This window comes from Chenopodium album, chromosome 8 (genome assembly GCF_948465745.1).
Source record: "Chenopodium album chromosome 8, dcCheAlbu1.1, whole genome shotgun sequence".
Lineage (NCBI taxonomy): Eukaryota > Viridiplantae > Streptophyta > Magnoliopsida > Caryophyllales > Amaranthaceae > Chenopodium > Chenopodium album.
This window is the reverse complement of record NC_137841.1, coordinates 11,401,605-11,415,068: the sequence shown is the minus strand read 5'-3', so window position 1 is coordinate 11,415,068 and position 13,464 is coordinate 11,401,605. Positions and strand designations below refer to the sequence as shown.

General features: G+C 42.3%; 1 non-coding gene across 1 annotated transcript; it reads right to left on the bottom strand.

Annotated features, from left to right (window-relative positions):
- Nucleotides 1–6,217: 6,217 nt before the first annotated feature.
- On the bottom strand, nt 6,218–6,323 carry LOC145556863 (small nucleolar RNA R71). Its single transcript, XR_014091956.1, has one exon. It is a non-coding gene; the product is annotated as a small nucleolar RNA R71 (small nucleolar RNA).
- Between the last annotated feature and the right edge of the window lie 7,141 nt (nt 6,324–13,464).

The following is a 13,464-nucleotide window of genomic DNA, read 5'->3' as shown; positions in this document are numbered from 1 at the left end:
AGGTAAGGAATTCTTCTCAGACCGGGTGAGGGTCCTCACCATCTGTTTGGCAAACCCAGGAAGATCCGGCTCGTCAAATGTAAGATCTACACCAAAAGAAGTACTTGGTGAGAGGGATGCAGCGTAGTTGGCATTCGTTCGTTGTCGACTGCTGACTGAACCCCTAAAGGGTCAACCTTAGTCTTGACTCTCATAAAGTCAAGAGGCCAAGGTATTTCAATCTTGTTCTTACCTTGGGTTTCCGGATGGGGCTTAGAGGTATCCTCCTCCCCATTTTTTGCCGCACCGGTTGCAACATTGGGTGGTTGGCCACCCTTCAATGCCATAGAGGCATCCGACACTTTCTTCCCCGAGCGTTCTGAGCTCTCGCTCAGAATCTTCATGGCCGAGGGCGATTTGCCACCGGTCGTAAGACGATCCGGATTGGCTGCAGGAGTTGTCTGAGAAGGATTCTTTTTTGTGGCCTTAGCAGCCGGAGTTTTTTCCAGCTCCTCCCCTTGCCTTTTGAAAAGCTTGGAGATGGAGCGTGGAACACGTTTAATGGCATCCTGCAAATTAAGAACAAAATTTTACCAGCCGACAAAAACCCTTGGAAAAATTTAAAGGAAAACTACATGAGTCAAGCGGTATTACCCCGCCTTTCTTGGCCTCCTTGGCCTCAACGATCTACAAGGCGTCGGCTACAAGGAGAAAATAAAAGATTAGAGAAAAGTAATAAAAACTTGGAAGTACAAAATGAAAAACAACAGAAAAGCCGGATGCAAGTGGATCTACCCTTGGGAAACATGGTGCTTAACCCATAAACGGATAGGATTCTTTCATCCGTGAAATAGTTTGGGTGGGGGATCCAGTTCTTTGGTACAATGATATGAGTCAAACCCCTCATGGGCTCAATAGTGGTTTCGAAGTAACCCGCATCCATTATTTTTTCCCGGGCCCTAATAGAGAGCGCCGTGAGAGGGCATTTCCTACCAAGAAGAACCAGTTCCTTATTGTACTGGCGCAGAGTCCGTTTGTGTCTTATAGTTGGTGAGGAGATCAAATAAAATTTCTCCTTCCACCCGGACCACTTAGAAACCTTGTCCAAAGTCATCAAGTATTGGGGCAAAGTGGTAAGAGAATACCATGCCCCATGGCTGCCTGGGGCCATGCTGAAGTAGTGCATATGAGCAAAGGCAGAGAAGCTGGGTGCAAGATTCTAGAGCTCGCAGGCGGCAATATAACTTAGAATATTCACCCACGAGTTTGGGGTGAGCTGCCAGACACCCAGATCATACCCCTTCAGCATTTTCCTAATCCTAGTATGGAGGGGGAACCAGAGGCCGGCTTCCATTACCGCCTCATAACAGACAAAATAGTTGTCTGCATTTTCAATGTTGTCCTCCAAGGCCATAACTGCGTCCCCAGGCGGAACGATAATATCCCACCACTTTCCAAAGGGATATTTTTCCTTGAAAGCCTTGAAGCCACTCTTCAGCAGGGGTATGTCACCCGGAAGCATTCTAATCTTCTTCGGGTCAGGGTTGTCTACTACCTTTGTCGGCTGCTGATAGTCAGCAGCGAAATTATCTTGATAGCAGCCAGAAGCCTGGGCTCCCGATCTTTTAGCGGCCTCATTGCCGCCTGACCCTTTCCCGGATCCATTAGAGGAGGCGGCCTCTTCACTGTCTACCTCTCTTAAACTGGAGCTCCCTAAGGAAGAGGGACGCTCATCATCAGAACTGCTGCTCTCCTCCGAACCCTCATGTTCCCCATCCGGAAAAACCTCATCGGCGGGCACTTCCATAGCCGCCAGCTCTTAGAATTTATGGCCGTCTGTTTGACTTTAGCCATTTTGTCCTGCACAGACACATGGGAGGAATTTGGGGATGAGCACAACAGTTTTGACGGTCCAGAAAAGGCACCCCCTGTTCTTGGTTCAGCCGTCTCAGGAGACCGGCTGAATGTCCTAGGGAGTGCCGAGTCTGTGGATTGAGAGCTCATTTTATTTTTAAAGACTATGTATATAGACGGAAAAAAGAATGTATTCAAGTTGAAAAGGAAAAGCTAAAAACGGTACAGGCGGTTACCTTATGATTAACTCTGAAAACTGCTACAGACGGTGACCGGGTGTTGTAAAGTTAGCACACAGAAATCTTTAGAATTTGATGCAGACGGAACTAGGGAATCTCTCTCTAAAAATCTCTGTTTCTCCCTCTAGAAAGTCAAATGAAAATGAAATAGTGAGAGAAGGGAGGGGGCTAAACTTCTATTTATAGAAGGGAGAAACAGGGGCATCCCTGTTGAACTTTAAATTTTTCCTAGCCGTTGTTATTGTTCACCTTTGATAGGTGGACACGTGTCATAGGCCTCACATGACATCCACGTGACCCCTGTCAGGGGCAAATGTTTAGGGTAAAAATACCTTAGATATGTGTACCAATAAGAGAAGGCCACGTGTCAAGTCTAGGCTGGTCATAGTGGCCCCCTAGCCACCTGACACGTGTCCCCTTCAGATAGATTTTAAAATAGCGGCCTTCAAGGGCCCAAATCCCAAGAAGCGCCATTAATTCGGCGCAACCCACTAAAATCTAGGTCAAGTGACCTAGATAGGGGCACACCTACCAACGACCCTATAAATAGGGAGATATTTCCCCATTTTGGGGACACATTCAATCATTTATTACACCTACTTTCTCTCTCATTAGAGAAACACCTGAGCTTGGAATCCAAGCAGATACCACTTTAAATTTTCGTACTCTTAATTCTCTTTCAAGTCACTTACTTGATCTTCGGAGGGGGTGCTCTAACCACTCGGAGTCTCCATTGTTTTTGCAGGTACAACTCAGCCGGACCAGTCCTTGTGACGTAACTCTCCCGAGTCACAGAAACACCCAAAACACATATTGCTTGAATTATCCATGAAGTTGCCACAAGGGGGCAAGACAGTATTCTTTAAATATTAATCTAATGCCTTAATGTTTTTTTTTTCTTTTTTTTTTGTCATTTAACTCCTGTTAATTATCAATGCTTTAATCAAAAGAATTAATCATAATGATTGATCATAATGACAAACAAAACACTGCAAAGCGCACAAGTCCCAAGATAGATTTTGTATTAAATCTACTAAGTGTCATAAGCATATAGAGTATCGTTAGGGTCAATAAAATTCATTTTAGAAAAACATTCTATTATGCATTTGCATGTCCTACTCAATCTCTGTGAAATATTTCATTATTCGTTTTCTAATTTAATTTGGTTTTCTAAATGCATCCGTAATATGGATACGTAATGTCAAATTTCGATAGATTTGGAATTACATTAGAGTTTATCCTCCGATACAAAGTCATCCAATGATTATATTTGCTCAAAATTCTTTGCTCTCAACGATATTACAAAAGTTATCGCATACGATAAATATTTTGTGCTTTAAGCGGGATACAAAGCTATCGAATATTATCTCCGTACATAGAAAACATTTGAAATGTTAATTGCCTTGACGCCAAGTGTGAACACTAAATATTTTCAATGACCTTACCGTTGAACATCTCAACAAAGTTCTTTAATTGGCTTTAATGCCATAAAAGTAGTTAACACATTAAGAAAATTTTTATCGATTACGATTAAAATACATATGTGGCCTCGTCGCCAGAAACCACGTTGTACAGAGTTTTTGTCGCCCAAACAGGTTCAATGCCATATGTCATAACAAAGAGTTAACGTGTCATAACAATGATAAAAATAAAGAGATATTGACATGCTATATATTTCAATGCCATTTGTCATAACAAATGGGTTCAATGCCATATGTCATAACAAAGATTAAAATCAAGAGTTATTGACTTGCTATATGATAAGTGGCATTTATGCCACTCTTTTATCCTTTTTCTCTAAGAATTTTCCCCTCATTTGCGCTTCTTTGGCCCTTTTTTTTAAGCATTTTTACTTAGTTTTGCTTCCTCTTTCCTTTTCTCCCTTATATTCCCTTCTCTTAGTCTTCTCACTTTCTTTTTATTTTGATCTCCATGCTTTGGTTTTGTAGGTATTATGTGCCGAAAGAAAGAGGATATCAAGAAGCCAAGCTATCTGTTGTGCGCGGGCTGCTGTGCGGCTTCTGTGCGGGCGCACATGTGAGGCTGTGCGGGCGCACATGTGAGGCTGTGCGGGCGCACATGTGAGGCTGTGCGGGCGCGCAGTCCTGTCAGAACCCGCACAGCCAGACTGAAGAAACAGAGCAAAACCAGAGAGTTTGCGCGACCCTATGCGCGACCTCTGTGCTGGCGCACACACCGATGCGCGGGCGCGCAGGACTCATGTGAGGGCGCGCTCATTTTCTCCGTACCCTCAAAGTTGCGGCCGCGCACTACGATGAGAGGGCGCAGACACAATGTGTGCGGGCGCACAGGTATCATGTGCGGGCGCGCACGACTGGGTTTACGATTTATTTGCGCCTTGTTGTCCAAGTCTCTTTCTTTTGGGTGGAGCCACATATATATAGACGGGACTCTTTGTAATAGAGGGACACTTAGTACTAATTCCATAGAACATTAGCCTAATCTAGAGAGAGAGAAAATAGATTGTTATTCAAGCTTCCTTTATTGTATTCAACTTTGCTCAAGCTTTAATCTTCCATCAATCAAATAAGCATCCAAGTTTTCATCTTTCTTCAATCCTTTCTTTAGTAATCTCTTCTCCTTTCCTTTGATATTATTTATTTGCTTTATAGTTACTTTTTTTTGTCTATCTTATTAGTTTATCTTGTTGTTATTGATTTCATATATTTCAATCATGTCTTGTTTTGAGTGTTTTTTTTGTTTATTTCTAGTTTTGATATTATGTTTAATCTCCCTTTTCTAGGCTAAACTCTTAGCTGGGGGAAGGGGGTGAAAGATATTTATTGAATGACGGATGAATGATGATGGTTGGATTGAACTTATGCCATATATTGATGAAATACATGATTTTTATTAGCTTGGGATTATTGTTCCACTCTATTTGATGTTTTCTAGTTTAAATGGATGAAAGTGATTTGAATTAGATTAGGATCACCTCTATTTTAATGATTGCATGAGAATGAGTTATTAAAGTGGAGTTTTTATGGATTGTGCTTCTTTATTCTCTTGATTATATTGTAACTAATAGGATGCATGAGAATGATCCTTAATAGGGGAGACCTCTTTCATTGATTTGCCTAGACTATTGCATGAGAATGAATTGTTTAGGTAGAACCTTGTGTTATTTGGCATATGTTTCATGATAATCACCATTATTCTCCTCTTTCAAATCATATTGGACACCCCCGAATCCCTAGCGTAATTTTCTATTGATTTTAATCATCATTTTCTTGCTTACTTGTAGTTTCAGTGTTTCAATCAACAAAACCAACAAAACAATACCCTTTTTACTCTTGCATTAGTGATATTAGGTGTTAAATTAGCGTGCTTCCCTAGTGGTTCGACCCTTTACTTGCTACTAACTAGCTTAGTTTAGGTTTAGGCTTTATAAATTGTTAATTTGATTAGGGTGGTAGTTTAATGACCTATCCTATCCCAATAAAATTTTGGCGTCGTTGCCGGGGAGGCGGCTTGTTTAGCTAATTTTATTGCTTTTGTTAGAGTCATTTTGCTTTCTTTTCTTTTTGTTTCTTTTGTTTTATCATCCTTGTCATTGCTAATTGTTTGCTTAGCTTTGGTGAATGCTTAGGAGGTCTCAAGGAGCACCCTCACATCAAATTGACCATGAAATCAACCGAACCTTGAGACAAGTCCGTAGGCTTTTTCAAGACGAGGGAAGAGGCTTTGGTGATATAGTTGATAGTGAGAGTGATACTTACTCTTCAAGTTCACCACGCGAATCAATGGCAGGACAAGAGAATGATGTCTTGTTTCGTGATTTCGGAAATCCGGAGGATTATGAGCTCACGGGAGGGATTTTGCTACCCGTCACGGAAACCAAGTTCTCAATCCATCCACAATATACTCGAATGGTCCAATCGGAGCAATTTTTCGAAAGTGCAAGTGAGGACCCTATTGAACATTTGGACCGATTCCTTGAATTGTGCGCAATGATGCAAACCAGTGAAGTGAGTCAAGAGTACATTCGTATGCACCTTTTCCGGCAATCTCTCACCGGACGAGCAAAGAAATGGCTAAAGCAAGTAAAGCCTAACTCTTTCACAACATGGAGGGAGGTTGTAAAGGCGTTCTTGAAGAGCTTTATCTCCGAACAGAAGACCGCCAAAATGAGAAGGAAAATTGCATCATTTGAGCAAGAGGCCGATGAAAGTCTTGGTGAAGCATGGGAGAGATTCAAAGAGTTGGTGCAAGCATGTCCCCACCATGAGTACAATCAAGGGTTTCTCATGCGGTTTTTCTACGACGGATTGGAGCCCATGTCAAGAGCTAATTTGGATGCGGGGGCGGGTGGCCAATTAATCAAGATCCCTAAAAATCAAGTTGAAGCCACAATAGAAGAGGTAGCAAAGAATTACTCTTGGGGGGGCGAAGAAGAAACGCTTCAAAGAGAGGTGGTATTTACGAATTGGAGAAAGTTGATCAATTACAACATCAAATTGATCAACTAACAAAAGGGCTTTCCAAATTGAACACGAGTGTGAATGCATGCTCAAGTGGTGGAGCATGCTCTTCTCAAGTTAACTCTTTCTCTTGTCAAAATTGTGGAGGAACAAACCATGATACATCCTATTGTGGAGGTTTAAGCCCCGAACATGTAGCGGCATACAACACAAGGCAAGAGGGATTAAGAGGAAGCGGCGGTGGAGTAGCTTGAAGACAACCACCACCCGGGTTTGTACCTCAACCTCTACAATGGAACCAACAAGCTCAACCTTAATATAACTCCAATCCTCAATATCAAAATCCACCTCCATCTCAACCCCAAAACCCAAGAGGAAGCTATCCAAGGAACAACCAATACAACAATCAAACCCAAGCACCTCAAAGAAACCATCAAGAACAAGCACCTCAAGCGGAGCTAACTCAAACTCAACTCCTCCAAGCCATGCATGCGCAAATACAATCTTTTGGGCAACAAATGCAAGAGATAAGAGCCCACAACAAGATGGTTGATTCACAACTAGCTCAATTGGCCGAGAGAACTCCTTTCAATTCACCATCCACTTTACCCGGACAACCAAAACCTAACCCATCTCACAATCCAAAACCCGATACATACAAGGCGATTACATTGAGGTCGGGAAGTTCCTATGAAGGACCAAATGAAGGGGATAGTGAGGGAAAGAAGGGAGGAGATGAGAGTGTGAATGAAAACAAGGGAGGTGAAAAAGAAAAAGGTGATGAGATAGAAGGAGGTTTGGAGAAGAAGAAAATAGACAATGAGAAGACAACTTCAATTCCTAGTGAGGCTAGGAATCTTGATGGACCGGTTCCTTTTCCCGGCCGGCTTGCGGAGAGGAAGTTGAATGACAAATTCACAAAATTTCTTAGTGTCATGAAGAATTTACATATCAACCTCCCTTTTCTTGAAGTTGTGACACAAATGCCATCTTATTCCAAGTTCCTTAAAGATATTCTCACCAACAAGAGGAATCTCAATGATGAGCTTATCACCCTTCCACATCAAGTGAGTGCTCTTGTCCAACATAAGATGCCCAAGAAAGAGAAAGACCCGGGAAGTTTCACTTTGCCGGTGAAAGTTGGGAACATGGAAGCTAGGGGCGCCTTAGCCGATCTTGGAGCAAGTGTTAGTTTAATCCCTCTATCCATTGCTCAAAAACTCAATATTGAGATGATCCCTACAAGGAAGACAATTCAATTGGCCGATCGATCGGTGAAATTACCTTGTGGAGAGCTTGAGGATGTTCCAATTCAAGTGGGACACATCTACGTGCCTTGTGACTTTGTAGTGATGGATATGGAGGAAGATTTTAACACTCCTTTGATTTTGGGACATGAAGCTCTTAAAACTTTGGGGGCGGTCATCAATTGCAAGAACAACACCATCACTTGTGAAGTGGCCGATGAAAAAATTGTCTTTGAATTTTCGAAGTTCCTCAAGACCCCCATGGTTGAAAAATGCTATAGAGTTGATGTTGTGAATGAGGAGCTAGATCGCTTGGGGAGGGTCGTGATGAGACCTCAAGATCCAATGATTGAAGCCCTTACATGCAAAGAAGAGTTCCACTCTCAAGAGGCTAAAGAATTTGTCATGGCAATGAAAGAATCCTCAAAGGAGGAAGTTGAACAACAAGTTGAGGTCGAGATTGAGTCCAAGGAGGAGAAATTGGAGGAGAGTTATAATCCTCCTCCCAAGGTAGAACTCAAACCCCTTCCCCCGTCTTTGAAATATGCTTTTCTTGATAAGGAGGGAAAATACCTTATTATTGTCAATGCTACCCTAGATGGTCTTAATATGGAAAAACTTCTTGATGTTTTAAGGAAATATAGGGATGTGATAGGGTATAGCATTGATGATATTAAAGGTATTAGCCCTTCTTTATGCATGCATCGTATTCATCTTGAGGATGATCATTCCACCTCCATTGAACCTCAAAGAAGGTTGAACCCCCACCTTCAAGAGGTTGTGAAGAAAGAAATCTTGAAACTACGTGAAGCGGGAATCATCTATGCTATCTCCGATAGCAAATGGGTTAGGCCGGTTCATGTGGTTCCAAAAAAGGGTGGAATGACCATAATCAAGGATGAAATGGGTGAGGAAATCTCCACCCGGACAGTGACCGGGTGGAGAATGTGCATTGATTATAGGAGATTGAACAAAAACACCAAGAAAGATCATTTTCCTCTCCCTTTCATGGACCAAATGCTTGAAAGGCTTTCTAACCATGCTTTCTTTTGTTTCTTGGATGGGTATTCCGGATTTTTCCAAATCCCTATCCATCCAAGTGATCAAGAGAAAACTACTTTCACATGTCCATATGGGACATTTGCATACCGAAGAATGCCATTCGGATTATGCAATGCTCCCTCTACTTTTCAAAGATGCATGACTTCCATTTTCTCTGAGATGCTTGAAAAAGAAATTGAGGTTTTCATGGATGATTTTAGTGTTGGTGGCTCGTCTTTTGACACTTGTCTTTTTTTTTTTAACCTTGAAAAAGTTTTGAAAAGGTGTCAAGAGACGAGTTTGGTTTTAAATTGGGAAAAGTGCCATTTTATGGTTGAGGATGGCATTGTCCTCGGCCATAAGGTTTCAAAAAATGGCATTGAAGTAGATCCGGCCAAGGTTTCGGTGATTGAAAAGTTGCCCCCTCCTACTTCCATCACGGAGGTACGGGCTCTTCTTGGGCATGCCGGTTTTTACCGGAGGTTTATCAAAGATTTTTCTTCAATCTCCAAACCCTTGACCGAATTACTCAAAAAGAGGTTGTTTTTTACTTTAATGAGGCTTGCCTTGAGGCGTTTCGTAAGCTCAAGGAAGCTCTCATTTCTTCTCCCGTTGTGCAAGCTCCGGATTGGAGCTTGCCTTTTGAGCTAATGTGCGATGCTAGTGACTTTGAAGTAGGTGTCGTTCTTGGTCAAAAGAAACAAGGAAAATCATGTGTCATCTACTACGCAAGTCGGACTCTAGAAGAGGCTCAAAGGAATTACACAACAACGGAGAAAGAGATGTTGGCGGTAGTGTTTGCAATCGATAAGTTTCGGTCCTATCTCATATGCTCAAAAGTTATCGTGTACACGGATCACATCGCGGTGTGGTATCTCATGACCAAGAAAGAAGCAAAGCCTCGCTTGATCCGTTGGGTTCTCTCTCTCCAAGACTTTCACATGGAAATGAGGGATAAGAAGGGAGCGGAGAACTATGTAGCGGATCATTTGTCTAGGCTACCATTTGAGAACAAGGAGGATGTACCGATTAATGATGAGATAGGATTCGAGGCTCTCATGGCTTTGGTGTCAACTTCTACCCCTTGGTACGCGGATATAGCCAAATGTCTTGCGTGTGGAGTCGTTCCCCCGGAGTACTCTTCTCAACAAAAGAAGAAGTTTTTCAAGGAGGTGAGAAGATAATTTTGGAATGACCCATACCTATTCAAGCAATATGGAGATGGCCTTTATCGGAAGTGCGTTCCAGATCATAAAATTCAAGGTGTACTTGAGCATTGCCACTCACTACCATGTGGAAGACATGGTGGTGTTGACAAAACAGTGGCAAAAATCTCTCAATCCTTATTGTGGTGGCCGACAATGCATTAAGACGCCCACCAATTCGTTGCACAATGTGATAGATGTCAAAGGAGCGGAGGCATTACCAAGAGGGACGAAATGCCCCAACAAAGTATTCTAGAAGTGGAACCCTTTGATGTTTGGGGGGTAAATTTCATGGGACCTTTCGTTTCTTCTTGTGGGAATCTATATATCTTGGTAGCGGTCGATTATGTGACAAAATGGATTGAAGCCATACCCTCACCTACCGATGATCACAAGGTTGTGCTTAATCTCCTAAAGAAGATCATCTTTCCTAGGTTTGGAGTTCCGAGGGTGCTAATTAGTGATGGAGGCTCCCATTTCGCCAAAAAGCAATTTGAAGATCTTCTCAAGAGATATGGCGTTCATCACAAGGTTGGATTACCTTACCACCCTCAAACTCAAGGACAAGTGGAGGTCTTTAATCGTGAAATCAAAAATCTTCTTGAAAGGATGGTGAACAAATCAAGGAAAGATTGGTCTCTCAAACTTGATGATACGCAATGGGCTCTTAGGACGGCGTACAAGACTCTAATAGGCACAACCCCTTATAGGTTGGTCTATGGCAAGGCTTGTCACTTGCCGGTTGAATTGGAATACAAGGCTTGGTGAGCTATCAAGGAGCTTAATATGGATTTGTCTTGGGCTGGTGAGAAGAGATTGTTGAAGCTCAATGAACTTGAAGTGCTTAGGGATGATATGTATGAGAGCTCAAGAATGTATAAGGAGAAGACTAAGAAATGGCATGACCAACATATTCGAAACAAGAGCTTTAAGGTTGGAGATAAAGTCTTGCTCTTCAACTCAAGGCTTCGCTTGTTTCCGGGTAAACTCAAGTCTAAGTGGTCGGGGCCTTTTGTGGTATCGAAGACTACTCCTTATGGTTCTTTTGAGTTAGATGCGGATGGGAACAAGTTCATGGTCAATGGTTCTCGTTTGAAGCATTACTTTTGCAAGGAAGAAGTTGGTATCATCGAATGTATATTGCTTGATCCTTTGGATCCCAAGCCTCCCACTTGAAGGATTTTTCTCATTGTCAAGCTAGTGACCTCATAAAGAAGCGCTTCTCGGGAGGCAACCCGAGTTTCTAACTCCTTTCTAAACCTTTTTTTAAATATTCCGATTTCACTTTCTCCTTTTTCAATTTGAACTTAAATTTGATTACTTTTTTTTTTTACCTTTTTGGTTAATAGGTGTTTGGATGATGAAGGAACAAGGATTTTCTATTTCGAAGATGTGAGGAAAAATCAAAACTACTCTGTGCGACCCTGTGCGCGCTATCTGTGCGGGCGCGCTGTGTGACCTGTGCGGGCGCGCAGGCACTGTTAGAACCCGCATAGGTTTTATCTCAAATTGAAGCTCGAGTCAGGAAGTTTGCGCGACTTGATGTGCGCCATCTGTGCGGGCGCGCATGGTCTCTGTGCGGGCGCTCTTTCACTATCAGAACCCGCACAAAATTTATCAAAAATTGAAGCTCGAGGCAGAGAGTTTGCGCGACCTCTGTGCGGGCGTGCAGAATCAACTATGCGGGCGCGCAGCTTACCTGTGCGGGCGCGCAGAGCAGGAAAATCGGGTTTTTAACCCTTTCTCCCCGATTCCTTTCTCATATTTTCGACACCCTATTTTCATACTCTCTCCTCTCTCCTCACAAACCCAAACCCTAACCTTCAAATTTCACCCATTATTCACAAATTCCATTGATTTTCTTTCAAATCCATCAAAAACTTTCACTCCACTCACAAATTTACCCACTTTCTCTCTCCAAAATACCCAAAAATCCCCCATTTTCATGGTTTGCAAGGTTCATTGAAGGTGGTGTTCTTGGAGGCTCTTGGTGGTGTTCAAGCTTCTACATGGTGGTATAACTCTAAATTTTACTATTTTATTACTTAATTTCAATTATTTATGCAAAATTTTTAGTTGTTAAACATATATTAGCTTGAGTGATTTGCGTGTGGTTTTGGTTTTCTTTGTGAGGGATTTGTTGGTTATTAGTGTGAAATTTGGTGATTGTGGGGACATTGTTGTTCATACTATTGTTTTTGAAGCCATTTTCATGAAACTAGGTTGAGAAATTTGGTGTTTGAATTGTTGAAAATGCAACTAATTTCATGAGAATTGATTGCTATCATAATGTGTTTTGATTGAATGCTTTGTTGTTGATTTTTTTTGTCTTGGGCGTTATATTTGTATGGTTAGTTGTTAGCACTAACCCTTTTGCAGATTGTTGAGACTTGAGTTGTTGTTGTTGTTTTCCAATTGTTGGTTAAGTTCGAAGTTAGTTCTCCTTTTGGTTGGGTTTTTTGCGTTGGTTAAACATAATGAGCAAAAGAAGGAGCAGAAAGGAACCCAGGTTAACGGTTGAAGAACCAAGTACCCAACAAACTCAAGCGCAAGGACCTAATGTTCCCCCTAGATTGAGATTTTCGAACAAGGTCCATGCTACGTTCTTCAACGACCTTCATGGCCGAAAGTTAAATCCCTCCCAACACTATGATTAACGCTCCATGAGAGCTTTAGGGATTGACGACGATATAAGGTCGCTCCTTGATAACTTGGGGATGAGCGAGTTCATAAAACATCAATACCGAACCTATAAGGAGCCAACTTTCGAATTCTTGGCATCTTTTGAAAAAGAGCCTCTTGGGAACGACTTCCAGATTTCCTTTCAATTGTTCAACAACCGGCACTCTATGACTCTTAGTGATCTTAATGTTTTGTTGGATCTGAACCCCGAGGCGGACCTCCTTGCCCCTTCGTTGAGCTTGTTCCCTGAGTATGATCCATTTAGATGGTGGCGAACGATTACCTACTATGAAGAATTCAACACCCGGTATTCGGTGGCCAACCATATAATCACCCTGTGCTCCGTATTCTACGCCGTATTCTGGGGTTTGCGGTGTTTAGCATGCAGGATTTGATCAAGCTCTCTCATGAGGAGCTATTTACTTTGTGGGTAGCCACTAGGGAGGAATTAAAAGGGCGGCTCAATATGGGGTATTGGTTCGTCTTGTGCTGCGAGGCAATCAAATCGGGCCACAAGACAGGAGAAATTTCCCTCGGTGGGATGATTACCAGGATTGCGAAGAAGCTCAACTATGAACGCTTCTTCCCCTCGTTCACTCAAGTGGGGGCCGAAAAAGATCTATTCATCGACATTCAGCAGATGAGAAGGTCGAGGTTCCTCCAAGGAACTTCAGATGCCAACAATTTTCATGACTGGATAGTTGATAGAGAGCACCATTGTATCTTACCATACCCCAGCCGTACATCCCTAGAGCGGAATGCAAGGAATGTATGG